This window comes from Panthera onca, chromosome D1 (genome assembly GCF_046562875.1).
Source record: "Panthera onca isolate mPanOnc1 chromosome D1, mPanOnc1 haplotype 2, whole genome shotgun sequence".
Classification (NCBI taxonomy): Eukaryota; Metazoa; Chordata; class Mammalia; order Carnivora; family Felidae; genus Panthera; species Panthera onca.
This window is the reverse complement of record NC_138348.1, coordinates 49,534,650-49,550,710: the sequence shown is the minus strand read 5'-3', so window position 1 is coordinate 49,550,710 and position 16,061 is coordinate 49,534,650. Positions and strand designations below refer to the sequence as shown.

At 41.7% G+C, this 16,061-nt stretch overlaps 1 protein-coding gene across 9 annotated transcripts in view; it reads right to left on the bottom strand.

Moving 5' to 3' along the window:
• Positions 1 to 13,551, bottom strand: part of DENND2B (DENN domain containing 2B) — a 156,770-nt gene extending 143,219 nt beyond the window's left edge. For 3 of the 9 annotated variants that reach the window (XM_081790311.1, XM_081790308.1, XM_081790315.1), the window contains exons 1-3: positions 13,284 to 13,551; positions 12,891 to 13,025; positions 11,471 to 11,603 (exon numbers count right to left, since the gene is read on the bottom strand). The gene's annotated coding sequence lies outside the window, so the exon portion shown is untranslated. Of the gene's footprint in view, positions 1 to 6,411; positions 6,464 to 11,470; positions 11,604 to 12,694; positions 12,773 to 12,890; positions 13,152 to 13,283 lie in introns of those variants that run through there. The other 6 variants (XM_081790310.1, XM_060605945.3, XM_081790316.1 and 3 more) reach the window with 6 other exon arrangements.
• Positions 13,552 to 16,061: the final 2,510 nt, after the last annotated feature.

Genomic DNA, 16,061 nt, shown 5'->3' with positions numbered 1-16,061 from the left:
GACTACAAATGCTGAAAGCCAGTAAGTTATATGTTTAATATTTGTGCCCTTTACTGTATGTTATTCCTCATAAAAAAGGAAAGGGTTTTTAGAAAGGAACTATGATAATTAAACTACTTTAGAAAGATCACTCTTGGGAGCAGCCTGAGAGACTGACTGAAAAACATCCAGGGGCAGGCATTCTGAGACATTAAGGATGCATTCCACAAAAAAGATGGTCAAATCTTTAACTGAGTTGGAGGCAAGACAGTGAGGAGGACTCTTGGGAAATGTAACTGACAAGACTTCGAGTATGATTACTGAGAAAAAAGGAGAAATCAGAGATGACTCTGATATCAATAAAGGAGCTCATGAATACAGAAGAAAGACAGCTTTATAGAGATAGGTACTAAACTAAACAGGGAAATTTTGAGAGGCCTGCAGATCATCCAGCTGTCCAACAGCAATAATTATACACACTAAATTACATGCCAGGTCATCTAAGTACTGTACATATATTAATTCATTTGTCCTCACAAAGACCTTAGGAGGTAGGCACTATTTTTACCCCCATTTTACAGATGAGGAAACTGAAGCACGGAGAGGTTAAGTGACTTGTCCAGGATCACATATAATGAGTGGTATAAAAAGGATTTGAGGGGTGCCAGGGTGGCTCAGTTAGTTAAGCATCCAACTCTTGATTTCGCTTCAGGTCATGATCTTATGGTTGGTCATGAGATGGAGCGCCAGTTCAGCACTAGGTGTGGAGCCTGCTTAAGATTCTCTCTCTCCCCTCCTCCCTCGGCCCCTCCCTCACTCATGCACTTGCATGCACGTGCTCTTTCTCACTCTCCCTTTCTCCCTCTCTTTTTGCCCCTCTCCACTTGCACTGTCTCTGTCTCTCTCAAAATAAATAAATAAGCAAAAAAAAAAAAAAAAAAAAAAAGGAAATAGTTGAAGCCCTGAAGATAGCTGAGATCCCACAGGAAGAGGGTACCAAAATTAAGAATAAAATATGCTTCTCAGTGTTGTTGCAGACATGAATAAAGCAGAGCAAACCCCAACAGACAATGTACAAACTGGCTCCAGATACCAAGCAAAGGAGGGGAAAACAACCTCACTCCAACTGGCAATTCAAAGCCTCGATGAAACACTCTTCTGCATCCATCTTCTTTTGCCTCTCTTCTGTTGAGCAGCTGCCTTTCCAAATGATGGGAAAATTTAGCATGATTGCCTCCCTCTCATTTGTGTCATTCACTCTATAAAAACAAGGCAACATGCCTCTCCTGGCATCTCCACAAAGAGCCAGTGAAGCAGGCCAAAGTGAAGAGCCTGAGAAATACCAAATGCTGCATACTGTGTGTCCAACTGTAGGCAAAGCAACTTTCAGAGGAAGGAGGAAAGTTCCCATGGAGAAGCCTCTTCTTTGAGATTACACAGACAGAAGAGATTCTCTGGGAAAGATTTCAAACTTTATTGAACGTTTCATCAGAGAAGTGCTGCCCTTAATGGAACTTCCCCAATTTAATGCAAAGGAGCTAATTTTGATTTCTCTTAAATTTAAAGATAGGCTTGGAGAACAGTGGCAAGGGGGACAGGGGAGGAACTAGTGTGAGCAGAACAAGTGAAGAGGGATGCACTGCTGCTGAAACCCCCTCCTCTTGGGCTAGGAATCCCAGGAAACTTAACAGCTGCCAGATCTACCTGGTATATTCCAGGTGACCAGTTGAGGACCCTCACTAATCCTTGTTCACCTTCAAAACTGCCTCAACATTCATCATATTGCTTCTTATATAGTAAACGTTCAACAAGTGACTGCAAGTGTAAGTGAACAGTCTGAACTAACTGAGGGTTTATGGACGAGCTATATAATGTTGGGGGCTAAACTGAATGTGAAATAGAGCCAAATGTTAATATCTTATTAATAACATTTGATGCAGCATGATCAAAAGATTAAAGTTCCAATACTAAGCACAGTATTAGGTGTTTAACAGGTCCTGCTCAATAAGTATTTGTTGAATGTTAAATGCTCCAGGATTTTTTTGCAACCCAAACTCTCAGATCCAGTATGAGATATTATTTAAAGGTCTGTGTTCTCACTTACATGCTGACTTTTAAAGTTTTCCCTTAGAGATGGAAAAAGATTCCTGAGGATGGAAAAACTTTTAAAGTATCATACCCCGTGCCAATTCACTGGCTTGGTAGGGGTTGTATTAGTCTATACTCATCAGTTCCAGTTGAAAACTTATGTGGACTACATGAGTAGGCCCGAGTTTCAACACAACCAATCCATCCGAAGCATTTGTGGGCCCAGGAGCCTGGTTCTTACTCCCACTGACCTCTTGTGTCCAAGGAGAAGGAGGGAAGGAAGGAAGGAAGGAAGGAAGGAAGGAAGGAAGGAAGGAAGGAAGGAAGAAAGAAAGAAAGAAAGAAAGAAAGAAAGAAAGAAAGAAAGAAGGAAAGAAATGGTGCCAGGCTGAGGAACCTGGATGCCTGACTCCCCAGCCACAGTGCAGTACCTGTGACAGAGAGGTCCAGACTCTCTTTTGGAAGCTGCTCTCATTCACTGCCCATCTGCTCCTTCTGCCCCTGCCCATGCTCTCCACGATGATCTTCACATGGAGGACAGTGTTATCTTCTATCCCTACTTTACTAACCTGACCTGGGTTTCTTAAGAGGGATTACCATCGAGACACTGAAATTTCATTTACAACATATATGGAATTAAATAAAGTAAAATACTGGTTCTCCAGGTTTATTGCTCCCAAACTCTCTTAGAAATCAGGGTACACACCTTTTGTCAGAGAATTACATATCATCTTCAAAAAATACACAATTTCTAAAAACAAAAACAAAACAAAACTGAAATGTTACTACTCCCCAAACTACACTGATATCTGGATTATTATAATGGCTTCCTAATTCCTACAAGGCTCCAACTTATTCTTCAATTATAATCTATTTTCTATATTACATTATTTGTCACCTTCACTGAAGAGAAAATACAGAACAATATTTAAAGTATTTTCACATGTCTCCCTGTCATTCCAAATTTAAACTCTTCAAGATAACATTCAAGATTCTCCACGATCTGGGGCCTGGCTGGCTCAGTCAGTAGAGCCATGCAACTCGATCTCAGGATCATTACTTCAAGCCCCACACTGGGTGTAGAGATTACTTAAAAATAAAATATTAGGGGTGCCTGGATGGCTCAGTCAGTTAAGAGTCTGACTCTTGATTTCTGCTCAGGTCATGATCTCACGGTTCATGAGATCGGCCATTTCAGGCTCTGAGTGGAGCCTGCTTGAGAGTCCCTCTCTCCTCTCTCTCTGCCCCTTCCCTGCTCGCACACACACTCTCTCTCAAAATAAATAAACATTTAAAAAAAATAATCCTCCAGGATCTGGTCTTACACAGCTTCTACAGCCTACTATATCTCCCATGGATCTCTTTCATTAACTCACTGATTCAATTAACATGGCCTAATTTCCATCCCAATTTCTATCCCACACAAGCCAACATCTTTTCTGCCTCTGAGCCTTTGCTCATGCTATTCCTAGTCACTTCCCACCCCTCAAAGCTCCTCCTTCATTCTGAAGGAAGCACTGTATAGAGGAAAGAGAACTGACCTAGGAATCAAAATAGCTGGATTCCAGACATGGTTCTAACAAAACCATGTGTGCCTTTGGGCAAGTTCTTGTCTCTCTGGGCTCAGTTTCCCCATTTATAACCAAGAAGCTTGAACTAGATCATCTTAAGAGTCCTTCCAGCTTTAAATAACAAAAACAACAACAAACCAACCAAACTCAATCTCGCCTTGAAAGCCTACAAGTCCTCCACAAATTTCTCTAAGGACTTCAGTCCACACTATTCTCTCCCTTCTCTGAACTCCTGTGTGGAATCCAAAATAAATCAAATTGTGCATTTGTTCAACTCAGATATTCTGAGCATTTTTTTGGCCAGATATTATGGTAAAGCCTTGGTAATAAATATAAAAGCAAGTAAGACCCAGACTTGTATGTATCACCTGCATATCCTTTTCCCCTCTACTATTTTTATCCAAGTGAAGTCATGTTAAACATGAACATCAAATGAAAATGACACCACTTACTCATTTAACAAATATTTAAAGAAAACTTTCCACATACTGTTCTAAAAAGTAAGGATACCAGTAAACAGATGGACCAACTCCCTAATCCCACGAAGTTTATTTATTTGTGAAAGCAAACAGGAAAAACACACAAATACATAATATAATTTTAGAAAGAAAAACAAAGGAAGGATTAAAGATTCACTAAGAGAAGTTTGCATAGGATGGTCAGGGACAGCCTCCTCGAGGAGATGCATTTGAGCTGACACCTAAATGAGGGAGGGTACAAACTAGCAATATTCAAGAAGAATATCCCAGGTACAAGGCAAAGGCTCTGAGACAGAAGAGATGGGGAGGACGGTGGACAGCAGGTGGGAAGACTAGAGGCTAGAGCACTTAAGGACTTGGGCAGTAAATCTGAACTATAAATATGAGGGCTAAAGTAGGGGACACACATAATACTTTGGTTGCTATGTGGAGAAGAGACTATAAAGGGACAGCAGAAGAGCTGGGACCAGTTAGAGGCTATACAGAACCAGTTACAGGCTTGGCATTCAGTGTGTAACTGTCTAGGTTCACATCCTGGCTCTTCATCTTTTGAGCTGTGTGATCTCAAGAAAGTTCATTTCTCTGTATGCTCACTTATGGATAGGTCATGTAAATTTCAAAACAAAAATCAATGTAATGTACTATGCTTTTTCCTAAAGAAAAAAATCTTTAAGAAATGATGTGGATTATAAAATATTCTCAGTACCATTCCATCATCCAACCATCAGGCCCATCTGAGCAGACACAGTCACAATGGCCAAAGCAGTCACACTACCTGCCATGCCATTTTCCCTTCTGACTTTGTGTATACATTTTCTGACCCTCTTTCCTGGAAGTTTGTCTGGGTGTAAAAGCCTCTCATACTGGCAACATGTCACACTCAGCACCCCTGCCCCCGATCCCCATAGCCCTAAAAATTTCTAGACACCAAAGCCAGAATATTTCTTTAAAAAAAAACAAAACAGCATCACAGCCTAGGTAAAAAAGAGGGAAAGAACGGAAACAACCCAAATACATATCCAGGGAATCGTCTAGGAGTGTCCTTCCCGTCAGTGTACAGAAGTCACAGTGCTTTCACCTAGTTACTATGAGGGTTCATAAAATAACCTCAAGTAGTAAACGTTTTCAATGGAATGAAGGTCTAAGTCAATGAGGGAAAAAAAGAGTTATAACTTTTTCATTTCTTTACTCGATTTCCACAGAACTACATGCCCTTCTGGTTTTCTTCCCTGTCCCATCCACCCATTTCCCTACACCCACAGCCCTAGTAACCTGTCAGGGCCAGCTCTTCTTTTTTTGAAGATTTTATTTTTAAGTAATCTCTGCATCCAACATGGGGCTCAAACTCACAACCCCAAGATTAAGAGTCGCATGTTCCACCAACTAAGCCAGCCAGGCACCTCTTGATGTGGTTTCAACCAAGTCTGAGCCTCATACCCTGAGATCTACCCCTGGCCTCCCAGGGACCAATAACAGTGACAAATACATGGGAACTAAGTAGGCAACTTGTATGTGGGCAGGGCTAGGCACATGATACAGCTCTCAAATTGGCTTTCTTGCTTTTATCTAAATCAGTAATAAACAAAAACTGATAAATGTTATTTTACCAATACCTTTCAGCAAAGCTATTTCAAACTAATTCTAACCACTAAGCTACTCATGGGGATTTTTTAAATGGTCCATCTGAAATAAGACACAAAGTGGCCTCTGCCCATCTCCCATGACTCTACTATATCACTTGCTATATAAACGTTTTGGTCCTAAATACTATTCTAATTTAAGACAGTGACCTGTCAAAACACAGATATGGAAAAAAATAGCAAAACAAAACCCTTGGAACTGATTTTTTTATTAATTTGACATTAAGGACTCAAATGAACACTTTGACCTTAAATCCCATTTTTCCATGCTTTCCCTAACCCTATAGAACACTAAATATTCATCTGTAAGCTGGCTTTTCTTCATCTCTAGTACAGATTCTACTGTCCATTGAAAAACAAAAGCTTTGGCTTCCCTCCCATACTAGTAAAACATTTTAAGAGAATTTCCATTCCCCTTGGGTCCCAGTGTGAGAATCACTCTGGTCTGTGTAGAAGCCCTTTGGATCCAAGCACCTAGAATCTATCCTTGGCAAAACAGACCTTCAGGAAAACCCTCTCCAGGTAGTTCTCACTACCAACCACTGGGTATTTTCTACTGCAGTGGATATTATGCTAAGTGAAGTTCCTGGTAATAGAAAATGTAATCTAACACAACTGGTAGCAAAAATAATTAACCGGGCCCTGTTCACTCACTAGAAAATATACCCCACATGCTCAGCCTCCTTGTCAAGGGTCATCACAGCACCTAGAAGAGAGGGCAGAATGATATAAGCATGGCCACTTCCCAACAGCAGCATTCAAATCAAGAGATATCCAACACCCATATCCAAAAATAATTTCTAACTTTTTAGCTTTACCCATTCACTGATTCATCAAACACCTAATATGATGTTCACTAAAAAAAAAAAAAAAAAAAAAAAAAGTAGTAAGAGAACAAACAGATGCTTAAAAAGGACTAACCCAGTGCTTTTTCCACAGCAGATATTCAATAAATGGTGAACACAAGTAAGGGTGTATGAATGACAATAATACAGACCAGTGTCTGATAAAACATCCCAACACAAGGATACCTTGGTTAGAGGCACTTGCCACTCCACTCCAATTAGCCTTCAGGATAAAAAGAATAGGGAGAAGGGTAGGGGGAAAATCCACAAATACCTAGATTCAAACTTGTTCTTAGTTAAATTAACATCCAAGATCCCGATTTCACACCAAAGAAAGACAAAAAGCCACTAACATTTATACTTGTCTACTCAAAGTAGTTTCCAGAGCACTGACAATCAGGGTTCCCAACATATTCTAATCACTATGACCTTTATCACAAAATGTCCATTAAAAAGAGTTTTATTTCTTATGCTATTAACAAAGTGTTAAGTAGATTCTTTCTATCATATTTGCTTGGGTATCCTAAGTTCTGGTTTAAACAAATGACTCCCACACTTCTAGAAGGGACTCAGTTGGGATAGTCTGTTACTTTTAGTGTAATCTTATAAAGGCTGGATTCTTTTTAAGCTCTTAAAGGGGACTTAGGCAAAATTCTTTTGATATTTTTTTAGAAGATCATCTTCAGTATTTACATATGTTACACAATTATTCATGCCAATAGGAAGAAAAAGCACATTTTATTTCCAAAAGGCTCCCTTCACTGAAACCTGTAATTGCTTACATATCTGATATTGACTTCCTGCATAAAACAAAAAACAAAGCAACAAGTATAATCATGGGTCTCAAAAGAGAGTTGTATAAAGAAAAATACAGAGTGCTCAGCTTGTTTAGCCAGACAAAGAGAAAGAAAGGATGAGTCCAGAGAGGCAATCTGCACATTTGGTAGCTGCCACTGGGGCCCAGGAAAGACAACTCGTTCCCTCTGTGAACATTTGTGTGTTGAAGAAGGATGGGAAAACCGTGAAAGCAAGAAACATGAAAAGAAAACTCAGGCTAATAACAAGGAGATAATCTGTGATTATCAGTCTGGAAAGCTCAGAAAATGTTTCTTAGAGAGGTTGTGAAATCTCTTGAGAGACAGCAAATCACTTGAGAGAGATTAAGGATATTTGGAGGCAGAGTGAGTTAAAATAGTCAAATGGTTGTACTATACAGGAGATTATATCTGAGAACCAAAAGGATACCCCAGTCCTATTTTTCTAAAGCTTTCAGCTACCTTAGAAAATCTAAATCACTCCTTTAATAAATGATAAAAATAACAAATGCTTACCAAATATAAAAACATTAACAACTGTGTGAGTAAGCAATGAACCAAAAATGCAACCAAATATCTCTGACATTTAACTAAGAGCACTGTCCAACGTAACTCCTCATCAGGGAAATACAAATCAAAACCACACTGAGATACCACCTCACGCCAGTCAGAGTAGCTAAAATGAACAAATCAGGAGACTACAGACGCTGGAGAGGATGTGGAGAAATGGGAACCCTCTTGCACTGTTGGTGGGAATGCAAACTGGTGCAGCCACTCTGGAAAACAGTGTGCAGGTTCCTCAAAAAATTGGAAATAGATCTACCCTATGACCCAGCAATAGCACTGCTAGGAATTTACCCAAGGGATACAGGAGTGCTGATGCATAGGGGCACTTGTACCCCAATGTTTATAGCAGTACTTTCAGCAATAGCCAAATTATGGAAAGAGCCTAAATGTCCATCAACTGATGAATGGATAAAGACGTTGTGGTTTATATATACAATGGAGTACTATGTGGCAATGATAAAGAATGAAATATGGCCTTTTGTAGCAATGTAGATGGAACTGGAGAGTGTTATGCTAAGTGAAATAAGTCATACAGAGAAAGACAGATACCATGTTTTCACTCTTATGTGGATCCTGAGAAACTTAACAGAAGAAGACCATGGGGGAGGGGAAGGGGAAAAAAAAAAGGGAGGGAAGCAAACCACAAGAGACTCTTAAAAACTGAGACTAAACTGAGGGGTGGGAGGGAGGGGAAAGTGGGTGATGGGCACTGAGGAGGGCACCTGTTGGGATGAGCACTGGGTGTTGTATGGAAACCAATCTGACATTAAATTTCATATAAAAAAAAGACCTTTATAGTGGAAAAAAATAATAAAATAAATAAATAAATAAGAGCATTGCCAAAGTCACTATTTGAAACCTCAATTCTCAAAACTTAAGAGCGTTCTCACAGAAACTCCTACCAAAAGATCACCAACAATGAGGCTTGCCATTCTCTAGAGGAAATTCCAGCTGATTTTCCTTTCTGATCTATAACTACAGGCTACAGATGAAACAAAATGGCTTTCAGGTGACACAAGATAACAAACTACAAGAAGGAACCAAGGGACTAATCAGGGCATGAACTCTGTCTGATGCTAGAGCATTACCCTCACCTAGAAGAACCAGAAAAACTGAGCTAAGAAATCCCTCTGATATCAAACTCCAGACACTTCTAAACAAAAGTGGCAAAGCTGGAACTTGAACCCATATCTTTCGAGTCTAAATCCCCTATGCTGAGAAGTCACATTCCTCTGAGATCCAAAACCCAAACTGAGTCGTCCTGATACGATCAGAGCCGCTCGTGAGAATTTTACCTATCAAAGCCCTATCAATGGGGTAAGCAAGCTCTCCAGTTAGAGGCTCTTTAAGGTAAAAATGGGTATAGAGAACTGAGATCCTATGTTGGGTTTACATTTTTTATTTTACACAAAACTATGGTTGACTCTAACATTAATTAAAATAAAAATCCTTGGGGCGCCTGAGTGGCTCAGTCAGTTAAGCATCCAACTCTTGATTTTGGCTCAGGTCATGATCTCACAGTCCTTAGATTGAGCCCCATGTCTGGCTCTGCGCTGACTGTGGAGCCTGCTTAAGATTCTCTCTCTCCCTCTCCCTCTCCCTCTGTCCCTCCCCTGCTTGCACATGCACAAGCTCTTGCTCTCAAAAATAAATATATAAACAAACAAACAAATAATAAAAATTCTCTAGCTGACCAACTTGATTTTCTGCCTTTTTTGGGCACAACTCCCCCACTACCTGGTATCCCTTGCCTAAAAACCAATTCTTTAGAGTAACTGACAAGTTCAGAGAAAAAGGCCTAGATGTCGCACAAGGAAGAACCAGTTGCACTAGACTGTATTCAAAGTGGGAGACAATTCTAATAAAATGGCTCCACCCACTGCTGCCCTTCCTGAGCCCATTATCTGCAGAGAATCAAAGGGTCTAGCTATAAACTTGGGTATTCAAAGGCCCCCTAAGCTCTCTAGGTGTATATATGAACACAATTACTGGTAAGAAATGTAGAGGGGTAGGAAGAGCTCTGCACATCTCTAAATCCTGGCTTTCCTATCCCTTTGAAATTCCCACACAGTAACTTTGCAAAGGTATGCTATTGTTCCTCCATGACAAAAAAGTGAAATACAGTGCATTTTCTCTTAACTGGTTTTATTAAGAAACGGAATCTCAATTCATTTTTACCTTGGCAATACCAAATTTTAAAATTCAGCATTTTTAGGAAACAAGGAAATGTTGGGGGGAAAGGACACCTCAACTTAAATGAGATCTTTAGAGCAGAAGCCCTGGTTTGGGAGCTCAACTTTCCTACTTAGTAAAGGCTCTTAAACAAATTACAACATTGATCTCTGTCCTAGGGTAATTATAAAAACAAACAAACAAACAAACAAACAAACAAAACAAAACAAAAAACTTTCACCAAAGCATTGCAACACATGTGGGAAATACAAAGGACAAACCATGTTGCCCCACATACACATTCCAGTTCAATGTTTGCCCGGTCAGATCCAGCTCTTTTCTAGATCCCCAGCAGCCCTGTGGTCAGTGCAACAAAGTCTTACCCAGTGAACCAAGCTACTGGAGAGGCCAGGAATTTAAACATCCAGGTATATTTCCTACATTCACATTTTTTTTTAATCTCCTTTATTAAGAACTACATCTTGCACCTTACCTGTGATGAGCAAGTTACAAATCCTGTACCCTGATGTCACATTAATCTTCAAAAATGGCTTTGCCCATCACTCCTTTTCTCAAAAATCTTTAAAGCCAGACCATGCATATAGGATAAAGTTGCAACTCCTGAGCCAGAATTCAAGCTGACCAGTCTGCTTCAACTGAACTTCCCACTGCCCATTGTGGAAGGCAGCTGTGGAGGCACAAACTTTAGAGGTAGACAACCAGGAGTTAGAATTCCAGCTCTACCACTCACTACCTGTGTGATCTTCAGCAAGTTACTTATATTTCAGCTCTTCTCTTTGTAAAACAAGAATTCCCTCTCTTTAAGACAAGAGTAACAACACCTACTTCGTATCACTAGAAGATGAAAGAGAGAGTGTGGCATGTGGCACCGAGTAAGATGCTCAGTAAGCATCACATTTCTCCCCAGCTCCAATCCAAATGATCTACTGTCTCTCTTCTTGGAAACTCTCCCTAGCAACTCTCCACCAGGTTTAGAGCCATGCTTTGCTTCAAGGCCTAATTGAAATCCCTTCTCTTCCTTAAAGGCACTCTGGTTCATAATCATATTCTCCTCTGAGCTTCTATAATTAATTCTTATATTCTAAGCCAATGGATCTAAAGTTTTTATTCTTCTCTTATGTGTCACTCCTCTTTCCCCAATGAATCCACAAACCCAAGAGCAAAGTTTTTACTAATTATCAGCCAGTCACTAAGTGTTCCATAAAAAATACTTTGAAGATAACACCACTTCCCATATGCACTTGAACAAATCACCCCCATATCTTAGGGAGTTTTTCCAAGGGTAATAGTTACCGGATAAATGAAAAGGACGCTTGTATCTACGTAGTCACAGTGGAACTCTCAGACAAGCCAGCAGAGTCCAGGAAGCCTTTACTTCACTCCATGCATTCAACAGGCTCTTCTTAAGCTCCTTCTTTGTGCGGTCCTTAATTCAGCACGGGAGACAGACTATGAGCAATTTGGTTTCTACCTTTGATCAGCTTTCTGAAATCTAGACTATTTCAGGTTCTTTAGAAACCCGTCTCTGAAAAATCTCATCAGTGAAGGGATTCACCTTCTGAAAATACTACTTGGGGGAAAAAAGTAACACAGTCACTTGAGTTTTAATCTTGTGGCCCTATCCCAAGATGGCCAGTTGAAGTGTGTGCATATAAAAGATAACTCAAAACTGTCCTGGAGCTGAGATAATGACCTCTTTCCCATTCCCAAGACCCTGCTGCCCAAACAAGAGAAACACCTGCATGGGATAAAACCAAGAGCTAGACTAAGGCAGCATTAAAACAAATTCTCTCAGTTAGTGAAGTTGTTTTATTCATGTCCAAGTAACTGTAAACTACATTCGTATAAAGATCCCAGGAAAATGCAATAATCCTTAGAAACACTTGAAAATGTTCAGTCTCTTAAATTCTACTAAATTACTAAATTCTTGGATAAGGTAGCACAAACATTGGCTAGTCTTGAGTCACTTAAAAAATACATCTTTAATACTTAGTGCATTTCAGGTGAAGGACAAAAAAGGAAAGCTAATCATTCACCAATACTTGCAGTTTAATTTGTTAAAGTCATAGAGTACAAAGTTAATTTTCCTTTGTTTGAGTTCCGTGTGTGTGTGTGTGTGTGTGTGTGTGTGTGTGTGTGTGTGCGCGCGCGCGCGCGCGCGCGCGTCCCTCAAGGAGCCTGCATACAACCACCACAGCTGCAGGTTAGGGCTCAACAGCCACAGCAGAGCAGCTTGGCGAGTCCAGGGGACCAACCGGCGGCTGCACGCGAAACCCACTCACAGGCCCGCCGGGACTGCCCGCAGTCTCCTCTGCGCACCGCAGCTCTGCACTTCCCCAGATCCCTGGTCTCCCTGCTCCCCACCCCCAACTGCGTGGCCCCAGCCCGCCGGAAAGGCTGCCCCGACCCACCGCCCAGAGGGCAGTCCCCACCAGCCCCGCCGAGCTCTCCCCCTCCGCCCTGCTCTTCTGCGCCTGCAGAGGCCCCCGAGTGTGGGCGCCCGGCGCGAATACTCACAGAGCTGAAACTTGGCCGGGGCTAGGAGCGGTGAATAGCGGGAAAAGGGCTAGGGCTGCAGCGGCGGGCAGGGCGCGGCAGAGCGGAACCGGCGCCCCTCCTGCCCGCCAGCCGCGGGAGCCAGGGCACGGGCACCCCACCCCCTCCCGAGGGAAGACGGGCTGGGAAAGCCAGGGCGGCGGCCGGACGCTCTTACCTCTTGAGTTCTCCAGCCAGGCTGGGCGCTCGCACTGATGGGGGCTTGTCTGGAGCCGCGCAGCCCGGAGGAGGAGCCGCTCCGGGAGAGAGGGCGGTGGTCGGGCAGGCATCCGCGCCCGGGGCTGCGGCCGGGCTAGGGGGAGAGAGATGGGAGGGAGCACAGATTTGAGTGGAGGGGGGCGTGGAGGAGGTGTGCCTCCACCCGAGACAGAGAGGGTGGGCTGCTGAGCCCGGTGGCGGGGTGTGCTCCAAGGCACTGGAGGGAACAAGAAAACCCGCGCTGAGAGTGTGGAGCTTGGGGGGGGGGGGGGGGGGGAGGGTGTGCTGGGGTTGGGAAAATGGAGGTGGGGGGCAGGATGAAGAGTTGGCCCACAAACCGGACGGCCCTCACCTCGGCACCATCCGAACAAGAATTGTCTGGGTCTGGAGCAAAACACAAGGGGATCTGAAACTTTATGTCATTTTCTCATACACACGTGACCCCCCTGCAGTCCAGATGGTTTCAATCACTGGAGGAAAAAAGCGGCTCCGCTGGTATGCATGAAAAGCCGGAGCTGGGAGAGTCTGGGAAAAGCTGCCTGTACAGCTTGTCTGCCTTCAAACAAACCGATGAGCTCTTTCCGTTCTTCCAGCCCTTGGCCTGGGGCAGCCCCGCAAAACCCAAAAAGACATTACAAGAAGCTACGTTTGGTACTGCCAACAGTGGCAGAGGAACTCTGAAAGCAGTAGGGTTCCAAGGAGTTTGATCTGAACCAAAAGTTCCAAGGGCATTCTGAGATTTTGTTTTAAATACTCCATGTGGCTTGCAAAACCCAAAACTAGAATAGGGTGTCATTAAATAAGCAATGGAATACTAGCAGTGAGAATCTGTGATTTATTAGTGGAATTCTGAAAGACATTGTTAACTCAGTGTGACAATCCACTTGGAAAAGAATCATGCAAACCACTTAAAATCCAAACCCACACATACTTGGTGGGATGTTAGGAACCCATGTTACCCAATTTCTCATCCCATAAATCACTATAAATAGACTTTGATATTGGAATGCACAAATCTGACTTTCACAAACCTAGTTATAGCTTGAAGGAGCAAATGTATATGAATGAAGATAAACAGGCTATAAAGGCCAAGACATGTTTCAAAGCCCAGGCCAATTCAATTGTCACATGTCTGAAAGAGGGATTTATTCAGCTCAGAAATAATGGTGGGGTGGGGGTGGGGGCAGGGAGGCACCTGGGTGGCTCAGTAGGTTGAGCATTAGACTCTTGATTTCAGCTCAGGTCATGATCTCAAAGATGTGAGGATCAAGCCCAGAGTCTGACTCTGCGCTGAGCATTAAGCCTGGTTAGAATTCTCCCTCTCCTTCTGCCCTTCCCCTACTCGCTCACATTCTCTCTTGCTCAAAAATAATAATGGGGACTTTAAGATACATCCTAAAAACAATTTAACTTGTTCATGATCAAACAGAAATAGTGGCAAGAATCCAACCGATAAAGTCTATTGTTCCTTTGCCCAAAAAGGATATTAATATAAATCACTGGCACGAACTCTTTATCTTGTAATATTAGTGCCAGAGGATACATTTGGCCTTTCTAGCAGAAGGCCTTATACACAGAGTAACACAGTTGTCTGTGTGTGAAAAATATATCAGCTCTTGGTAAAGTGAATTGATTCTACATTAAGAAAACCCAAGGTTTCCATTGTTGAGGCACACTGGAAAATACAGATGACAACCTGAAACTAGGCAAATCAAAACAAGTTTTACTCCAAATTCAAAATCTAGCAATGAGTTTCTCCTCTAGTTTAGTGAAGTACTTGAACCCTTCAGGAGACCAAGGCCATATATGGATGGACTTAGCCTTCTCCAATCTTCAGTCTCAAATTAGGGTGGTTCTACACTCCAAAAGCAACAAGAGAATTCATGTAGAAGAATCCTTAGGGGACACAAGCCACAGAATGCAATAACACTCCAGGCAAATGCCACCTGCAGCTCCTTATGCTGTATAAGGAGGTTCTTAAGTTTCTCACTTGCAAGACTATTAAAACTTCTACTTATTAAAGTCCTTTCTTATGAATGACAACTGTAAAGAAAGCCATCCCAAAAGAAAGCATCAAGATTTTCTTTATTCAGACCCAGGACAGTAACTGTTTTCATCTCCAAGAGCTGCCGCTGCTGCCTCCTATGTGTACTAAAGCAATGTAAGAGGGCAATAATGAGATACAAATAGTTCTTTTTTTTTTTTTTGCCAATGCTATTGCAAATTATACATTGAGCTTTTCTAATTCTTAAGAAAAACCTTAATTAGATCTGCTCTTTCAGAAAGAAAATTAACATCCCTTAAGTTTTTTAAATACAGCCTAAATATAGTCTTGAGTCTAAACTCCACTGATGTCAGTCTCAGTCAGTTAACACTGGCCAAAATTTTATTAGAGACACTGACAACTGAAATGTTTCTAATACTAATTTAAAAGGTGCTAATTAAGTAATTTACATTAATCTAATGTCCACATCACATGACAAAACTAAGGGAGATGTAAGCTCGAGGACTGGGACCAAGTCTATCTTTGCTAATAATTACATTGTTATGTGCCTAGCACAGTACCCAGCATGAAATATGTGCACAATAAGTACATGGTGTTTGAGTAAATGAAAAATGAATAAAACCACTCCCCATAAGGTGACAATCCTGTAGAGGCATGTGACTTGTAAACAACTGAATGAAATCACAGCTTTAGGAAGGATACTAGCAACAGAAAAGAGGAAGAGGTAATTAGCATTAGCTGGCTTTGGGCTTTATTCACAAATAAGAAGAGTTTACAAAGGAATTTGGTATATTTGGTGCCTAATTTAGGGATCTCACAGATACACTTTCTCAAGTCCCCATTATTCAGTCCCCTCAACACAGAGCCAAGACAAGATTTGAGCATAAACATCCTGGCTCTAATTTGGATAGTATGAATACTGTTCCTTTCATCCTCTCAAATACATCGCCTCCACCCCCAAGCCATTTCCTCTGTACTGTCTTCTGTCAGTCTAATGAAAGTTTCCTAATCTTTAGAAGCAGTAGCTTTGCTTCTCTTTGTGTGGAGAAATACAATACACTCTGATTACATGCTTATATTCCATACAGATGCCTGGCAACACATCTTATAGCTAAGAGTCTGTTT